Source organism: Pipistrellus hanaki, assembly GCF_964339955.1.
Source record: "Pipistrellus hanaki genome assembly, chromosome: 17".
In the NCBI taxonomy this organism is placed as follows: domain Eukaryota; kingdom Metazoa; phylum Chordata; class Mammalia; order Chiroptera; family Vespertilionidae; genus Pipistrellus; species Pipistrellus hanaki.
In genome coordinates, this window is record NC_140519.1 from 3,696,980 (window position 1) to 3,706,460 (window position 9,481).

The following is a 9,481-nucleotide window of genomic DNA, read 5'->3' on the forward strand; positions in this document are numbered from 1 at the left end:
TCTGCCACTGCCGGTTACCATCCAGGATGGACTATCTGCAGGTGGAGGCTGTGCTATGAATTGCATGTGACATGCATGTGACACATGACCAGAGTCAGCAGCTCGTATGGGTCATAGACAGGAAGTGACGCTTCTACTGAACACACATTTTGAAGGGGATAAGGAGATGCGGACCAAGTGTCTTATCACACAGTGGATGTGCGTGCTCAGCTTAGTGACACCAGCAGTGACGGGCACTGACTAAGCGTGCCCCGTGCTGGCCTGTAACTGCACGGCCACTTCCAGGGAGGGGTCCTCGTACTCAACAGAGAAGAAAACTGTGGCATGGACGCTCTCATTCATTTCCCAAGCGGAGCCGGTGGCAGGAGAATGGGTGCAGGGATTCTGCTGCATTTTGCATCTTTATTGTTGAAAGTGTTAGATGTGCCCTTTCCCCCCACATCCCCTCGCAGCTGCACTGTGCTCAAAAATGTGCTCACCGTGGGCTCACTGTACTCACGGTGTGCTCACTGTGCTCACTGTGTGCTCACTGTGCTAAACATGTGCTCACTGTGTGCTCACTGTGCGCTCACTGTGCTCACTGGGTACTCATTGTAATAAACATGTGCTCACCGTGTGCTCACCGTGTGCTCACTGTGCTCACCGTGTGCTCGCTGTGCTCACCGGGTGCTCACTGTGCTCACCGGGTACTCACTGTAATCAACATGTGCTCACCGTGCTCACTGTGTGCTCGCTGTGCTCAACGGGTGCTCACTGTGCTCACTGTGTGCTCGCTGTGCTCACCGGGTACTCACTGTAATCAACATGTGCTCACCGTGTGCTCACTGTGTGCTCACTGTGCTCAACAGGTGCTCACTGTGCTGTGTGCTCACTGTGCTCACCATATGGTCACTGTGCTCACTGTGTGCTCACTGTGTACTCACCGTGTGCTCATCATGTGCTCACTGTGCTTACTGTGTACTCACCGTGTGCTCACTGTGCTCACCGTATGATCACTGTGCTCATCATATGATCACTGTGCTCACTATGCTCAGTGTGTGCTCAATGTGCTCACCGTGCTTACCATGTGCTCAATGTGCTCACCGTGTGCTCACTGTGTTCACCGTGTGCTCCTCATGTGCTCACTGTGTCCTGGGACAGGGCCTTGTGCTGTGGGATGCCCAGAGGCACAGACAGGTCTGGGTGGTATACCGCCCTACATCCAGCTGTAGTAAAGAGGCAGGACATCCTTTCCTGTAATGTGAAGGGAGACACAACCTCCCTTGGCCCATTGCCAGACTGTGTGAGTGACTCTTCATCTCCTCCTTCTGCTGATTTCTCAGCTACTTTCTTAATTTTCCTGGAGTTCCTCAAGCAGACTGTCAGCCCCGTCCTCCCCCCAGGGAGACACAGGCCATACCCATTCTGCTACCAACATGCCATCTAATTCCAATTGTACCATAAGATTCAGCTTTACTCCTGGCTCAGCTCCTCACCAGTCATAGGGCCACATTTGCCCAAAGTGTCCATGCATTGCCTGGGCTCCACAGATGAAGTAACCTTTGAACTATCAGAGTTTCCAGATCCTTCTTCTCCCCTATATTTGGTTCTTCTTATCTTGATGAATTTGGCTAAAGGTTTATCAACTTTATTTTTTTCAAAGAACCAACTCTTAGTTTTACTTTTCTGCTCTGATCTTCATTATTTATTTCCTTCTTTTTGAGGGCTTTGTTGTTTTCTCTTAGTGCTTTTGGCATAAGATTAGATTGTTTGGTTCTTATTTCTTGAGATGGGCCTGCATCGCTATTAATGTTCCTCTTAGCCCTGCTTTGGCTGCCTCCACCCTTTTGGAGTGAGATTGTGAGGACAGTATTGGTCCAGCAGTGCTTGGTGACATCCCTGGTGGAGCAGACTGGGCTCTGTGAGAGAGGGTGATGGCTGGGAAGGCAGAAGGAGTTCCTATGGAGGCAGCTCAGATAGGGACGAGCAGAGAACACGCATCAGCAGCCAGCACCATTGTTCTTAGTGCGTGGAGGGTAGGGCAAAAGGAGGTTCACAGTTGTTTGTATTAAAAATATTTATTCTTATATTATCATTTATTAACTATTGTGTTATTTTTTTTAAATATATTTTATTGATTTTTCACAGAGAGGAAGAGAGAGGGATAGTTAGAACATTGATGAGAGAGAATCATCGATCAGCTGCCTCTTGCACACCCCCTACTGGGGATGTGCCCGCAACCAAGGTACATGCCCTTGACCGGAATCGAACCCGGGACCTTTCAGTCCGCAGGCCGACGCTCTATCCACTGAGCCAAACTGGTCCCGGCTATTGTGTTATTTTCATATGAACAGCTGTAACCCTGCTTTTGCCACCATGTGTAATAATGTAATCACAATTGTCATCATCATTATTGTCTTGTTGCTTCTCGTTGTTTTCAGACACACTTGTCCCCTCAGTTGCTTTTCTCTGTTTATATACAGAGCACTAAGTTTCTCTGTTTCTGTTACTCTGGCCACACTTTTCAGCTTTGACACCATATTAATGCTTAGCTTTCATAAGGACTTGGCCAATGGAAGTCCTGGGTGGTTGGTTGTTTGCTTGTGACTAACATAAAACACACTCCAAGACACATATGGGATCAGGGAATAAGTATCCTACATGCAGCACCTTATTTCATCCTCAGAGTCTCATCATCAGCGCTGCGGGTGAGGAAACAGGGTGAATAGTGGGCCCAGGTGGCAGAGCTCATCAGGGGCTGGGCCACACTTCACACGCCCGTCCACACCCAGGTGTCTTCTTTAGTCTCTCTGAAGCTTGAGAATCCTGCTCCAACAGGAAGGCTGCCATCAGGGGTGCGAGCCTCTAGTCTGCCAAGGCCGTTTGGATATTTATAACATCATTCACTTAATGTAATTTACTTTATATACACCTATGTTAATACGAAAAAGCTCCTAGATTTGTTGAGTCTTGAGTCCCCCCTGCAGTTGCCTTGGCAGGGCCAGACCAAATGGACTTACATTCCCATGGGGGGTTGGGGAGGAGGGTAGACATTCCCCACCCCCAGTTTAGATAGAGGGTAAATAGATTTTTTATTTAATAAATAATACAAATGAATTCATTTAGTGAAGGCAGCTCATGAAGATCCTGAAATGCTAGACTGAGTAAATTTTATCCTAAAAAAGTAGTCAAAGATGAACGTATCTCCATTATATTGTCAGGTCACATTTGGAAATTACAGACCCTTTGAGACTGTGATGGGAGCTATGGATTCTCTTCCCAGGAAAAAAAATAGATGTGCACATACATGTGTAGTTTATTTGGGACTACAATACCCCCATTCCCACATCCCTTCTGCCCCCCCACCCCACAAAAAAAAGCCATTCATGAACTCCTGGGAAAATGTTCAATTTCTACTCAATTCCTTTGATTCTATTATAAATCTTCCTACACAAAAGTCTGATATTGAACTAATAATATTTGCCACATCCTACCTTGAAATAGCAAGCTAGATAAAAAGCTGTGAAAATAAATACTAGTTTCAGGCAAAGAGCTAAACAACAAAAGTATTAAAATTTGTGTCTAGTTACCACCACCTGCTGGTCATACTTAGGGAATTCCAAAGCTACATTTAGCTTGACTATTACACCAGTATGTTCTTTCTTCTCTAGTAAATCAATAGTCCTATGTTTCTAGCCTCTCATTTTTATTTCTAATCTGAACATTTGCGAAGCATTCAGCTGGGCTTGTGGAATTACTTTTAAAAAAGTCTCTCACAGTCAAGTTTGTGAGTCATCCCCTCCTCTTTTTCCTACCTGAACTTGGATGTCAACTTACTTACCTGCGCATCTCTGCTCATCTAGCTTCCTTCCTATTCCCCATGACTGCTCTCCCTGACACCCAGCTGCTGCCAGAAAGATGTTTCAATAAGGCTCTCACCTGACCCTCCCTGGTCTGAACCCTAGGTCAGTGTTTCCCAACCTTCTCTCATGATGAGAATCACCTGGTGGAGTTGTTAAAACACAGATTCCTGAATCCCAACTAAGAAGTGCTAAACTAGAATTTTTGGGAACATACTATAGGTAAAATTGTATACTTAACTAGTGCTCTAAGACAGATGTTATATACAGAGCACTAAGTTAGGTATGCAATTTTACCTATATGTTCTCAAAAATTCTAGTTTAGCACTTCTTAGTTGGGATTCAGGAATCTGTGTTTTAACAACTCCACCAGGTGATTCTCATCATGAGAGAAGGTTGGGAAACACTGCCCTAGGTGGCTCTCCAGGCTACCCTCCAGTCTTCACTTCATCTTGTGTGTGTGTGTGTGTGTGTGTGTGTGTGTGTCCCCCCTCTCCTCCCAAACACGCCAGAGAGGCTTTTAGAACTCGGGCTGGTCATGGGGCTGGAAGAGCCAAATCTGTCTTCTCTGACCAGGAAAAACAATTTTTAAAAAGGACAGTTACAGCCAGAATGTGGATTCTCAATCCCGATCTGGATAGAAAGTTGAGAGGTGAGCCCGTGTGTGAGAGAGAAAGAAGGAGAAGACCCAAGTCAGCAACGATGGGGTCCCAGTGATTCAGGCAGGACCCCAAACAAAAGCTGTCAATCAGCGAGAGGTAAGGCCAAGAATTTGGCAAGAGGAGGGTGACAGACCCTCCAAAGAGCAACACCAAAGGGCCAGGGCAGGGACCTGCACTCCAGTTTCTGAACCTGACACAACAGAGCATCATTTTAACGAATGAATAAAATGTCACAGAAGTTACACCTGTGATGTCCATCATCTGCTGGATAGTCTTTATGATGCTAAATCAGAAAACTGAAAATTATGTTAGACAGACTTATGGACATTACCGATAAATCTCCTGTGCAGGTGGATAAGGTGGCTTCACACACACACAGAGGAGGAGGAACATTGTTCTCAAATCAATCGAAACATTCTCTGACTGCATGAGAACCCCAGCCTGTGCTGAGGAAGACTGTGCGGAAATGCAGAGCCCTGACCTGTCCTGGTCACACAGCCCCTGTGGGTGAATCCCAGCAAGGCGTTCCGGACAAGTGGCATGGGCTTCTCGGGGACCCGAAAGTGCCCGTCTGCGATGCTGGCCCTGGTGGTGCCCTGGTTCACAGCGATGCCCTGGCTGTGGCTGTCTTTTGATTTTGAAAAGCTAGAGGCTGTGGAAGGACAGACACTCAGTGATGCTCTCTTTATCTATCTTAGAATCTGAGAAGCAGGGAGAAATGAAATCTACTTTATTCTGTTGCCTTTAGTTCTTACTTGACCCAGTTTGTATTTCTGGCTATATGAAATCTAATATTAGTCATTTGATGGTCACCTTCAAATTAAAAAAAAAAACACCTTTAAGTAAATTCACAATTTTTTATTTAAATGCTTTACCGCAATATAGTGTATTAAATAAAATTAGAAATAAATGACCCATAGGCTGGAAATTATAATTGTTAGAAATATTTTTATTATAACAGCTGTTAAAGTAGTTCTTATAATTGGGGAGGAGAATGGAAAGAGAAATTTGAAATGAAATTATCTGGCCTAGTTAAAGCTTCAGATAACTGAGAACCAAACTCATTTGTTCATCTACTCATCCACTCAGTTGCTGACTGAACATATCTGTTGAGTACTGCTATGTGCCAGACTCTGGGTTCCTTGGGGCTCAGCCTTTGACCAGCACTGACTGAGCTCGTTTTGAACAGGATGGTGCTGGGAGCTGGAGAAGGACCAGGCACCAGGCAGTCTCTCCCGGAAGGCTCCCTCTGGAAGAACAGAAGGTCTGCCCAGCAGCCACCCCGGCATGCGGGAGCACACCTCTGCATGGGGGGAGCAGCGAGGCTGCCCTAAGTGTGAGGAGGCGGCGGCCTTTGAGGGGAGATGTGGACAAGCACGGTGGAGAAGGCGCTTCCCTGGAGTGCCATGGGCATGCGCAAAGGCAAGGGCTGCTCCTGAGAAGGCTAAAAAGGGCTAATGCCAATAGAACCCTGATATTCGGGGCTAGTGATCTGAATCCACGCCAGCAAGCTCAGTGCACATTCCTGATAGCCTGTAGTTAAGTCCCTGTCTCCTTCCCAGACACTGGTCCTGCAGAGCCTGTCACTGTGGACAGTGCACTGCCCCGGAGGGAGGGTTATTAACACCGGCGCCAGGCCAGACCATCAGATATGGCTGGAGACCCCAACACCTGGGGGCCTTCTTGCAAGGCCCTCGAAAAGGACCGGAAGCATAATCCATGTTTGTGGGACAAAGACCACAGGGAGGGAGACCCCATGCATGTTCCTTCACTCAGATTTGGAAGGCTGTTTCCTGAGTCCGCCAGCGTATTAAACAGTGTCTCTCCTTTTTTTTCTCAGAAGCATCCTTGGTTTTCTTTGCTCTTCTGCAGCCCTCTGAGGTGTGAAGATCTGCCCAAAGCGAGCTTGTGCTTGGCATGAGTGAGGAACCAGCAGGGGACGGAACCTCAGGACAATGATGCGGGTCCTTACCAGGGCCCTGGGGGCCCGAGGGCGGGAGGGCCAGTGGTGTGGGGGGTGGGGAGGCCGGCGGTGTAGGGAGTGGGGGGTAGGATCTGCAGCAGGAAAGGAGCACCTTGCTCCCAATGTTGGAGCCTTAGCCCCTTGCAGACAGGATGTCAGTGAGGCAGAGGCCTGGGTGGTGAGGAAGTGGGTGGTAAGTGCAACACGCCCAGCAAGACCAGGGAAATGCTCTCATTTAAAAGTGTGGGAGCAAAAGCCTCCTATATTAGAGGTCTGAGCAGAGGCTGGTGAGTCGGAGGCAGAGCTGGCGGCAGGGATGGGACTGAGAAGGGATTTGACAAGAGGTCACTGTTCAAAAGAACAGTTCTAATCACGTGGTGGGAATTTTAAAATTAGGATAGATTCTGATGAATTCAGGAATAAATGGGAAGAGAAAAAGTAAGATTTAGGATCAAAGCGGGGCGCTGGTCCTGGACTCGCTCTGGATGGAAGGGAGGTGTCGGCCTGGAGACGCCGGAGAATTGCTCCGTGTCTCAGGCTTGAACAAGAAGCCTGGATCGGTGCTGTCCCTCCTCTCTCCTGACTCGCAGTTTGTGTAAATTAGGGCGGGACTTTATACTTTAGCAGCAACTAAACCAGCCAGCAACCAGATATAAAAATAAAAGCCAAAACATATTGCTATGAACTCTGAAACATAAAAGGATTCCAATGAACAGCAGCCCACTCACACCGCTCATCGCCCAGGCAGAGGACGGCGTGCAGTCTGCGGAGCAAAACGTCCCCTGGCAAAGGAAAGGCCTGCGGTTGTGGAAAAGAGCTCTGAAAACAAATGAGAACCGGTTTCATGTGTTCTGTTTCTTCAAGCATTCCACCAGTGTCACTTCTTTGCTACATGTTTGTCATTGGGATGTTTATACTCACTAAAAAAAATTTCCTATTTTACAATGTAGACATATACTAAAAAATATTATTTAGGACACACCAACTTATATGTAACCATTAAAAATTGAAATGTAAAAACTTATTGGTATACAAAAGTATATTATATACACCAAAATTGGTATATAAAAATAAAATAATAACACAATTTTATCTACAGGGCATTTATGATCTCATTAAAGGCCTGGTGCATGAAATTCATGCCTGGGGGAGGGGGGTTCCCCTAATCCCAGCCTGCATTCTCTCCAATCCAGGACCCCCTGGAGTATGCCCAACTGCAGTTGGACATCCCTCTCACAATCCTGGACTGCTGGCTCCTAATCGCTCACCTGCCTGCCTGCTTGGTCACCCTTAACTACCCCCCCTGCTGGCCTGGTCATCCTCAACTGCCTCCCACCAGCCTAGTTGCCCCTCACTGCTCCCCACCAGCCTAATCACCCCCAACTGCCTCACATCCCCTCCCCACCCCCGTGATGGCCTGGTTGCCCCAACTGCCCCCACTGCTGGCCTGGTTGCCCTATGCAGACTGCTGTTCAGTCACTTGGCCATCCCTCACTAACTCCCCTGCTGGCCTATTTGCCCCACACAGTCTGCTTGTTCACTCATTTGGTCATCCCTCACTAACCCCCACTGCTGGCCTGGCTGTAGACAGCCATCTTGTGAGGGCGTGAGAGTCAATTTGCATATTATTTTTTTCTTATATAGGATACTAGGTGTACCGGTTAATAAAGTGTATCTTTTTTAATAGATCGAGTTACACATATGTTTATATATATGCATTTGATATGTATACTATTTTGTTGTATTGACAAGATTCAAAACTTCATATGTGAATTTTATGAAGGCGTTAACATCATAGATATTTTTACACTTAAAAATGTCAAGTTTCATGCCAAAAAAGAGAGCATTTTATTACTTTATTTTGAAGAAAAGTACTGCTAAATACTTTGGGGAGCTTATGGTGAACATGCTACATCTCAAGATACTTGTGAAAGCTTTAAAAGTGATGATTTTGATGTGAAAAACAAGTATGTCCAAGTCAACCAAAAAAATTTAAGACAATTATCAGCATTACTGGATAAAGATGCATGTCAAACTCAAAAATAACTTGCAGAAAGATTAATTGTTGCTCAACAAACAATTTCTGATCATTTACAAGCAATGGGAAAGATTTTAAAGTAAGGGAAATGGGTTCCACATCAACTGAACGAAAGATAAATGGAAAATCGAAAAGTTATCAGTAAAATGTTGCTTCAACGGCACAAAATAAAGTCTTTTTTGCATGGAATTGTGACAGGCGATGAAAAGTGGATTTATTTTGAGAATCCCAAATTTATAAAATCATGGATTGATCCAGATCAACCATCAACATCGACTGCAAGGCCAAATCACTTCGGAAAGAAGACAATGCTCTATGTTTGATGGGATCAGGAGGGTGATTATGAGCTTCTAAAACCAGGTGAAACTATTAATACTGATTGCTACTGACAACAAAAAATGAATTTGAATCGAATTTGAATCATGCTTTGATGGTGAAACAAGAATGTTCTATGAGACATGGCAAAGTTAATTTTGTTTTATAACGTACCATCACACACTTCAAAACCAGTTAAAGACACATTAAAAGATCTTGCCTGGGAAGTATTAACCCAGCTGCCGTATTCACCAGACCTTGCTCCTTCAGATTACCACTTGTTCCGATTGACAGCACACGCACTTTCTGAGCAGCACTTCAAAATGTATGAAGAAGTGGGAATTTGGTCTCTGAATGGTTTGCCCAAAATAAGAAAAGTTCTATTGGCACGGTATCCACAAATTACCAAAAATATGGGGAAATGTGTAGTTTGTGATGGACATTACTTTGAATAAAGCACTTTTCATATTTCTCTTGAAATTATCGTGTTTTTATTACAAAATCTGCTATTATTAACTGGTACACTTAGTATAGATAATACCTACTCTTAGGGCTATTCATTTTCTCTTATTTTAAAAATTGGTACATTATCCAATATGACTGGTGCACTTTTACACAGAGAGAGAGAGGAAGAGAGAGACAGCAAGAAAAATGGTCATGTGGG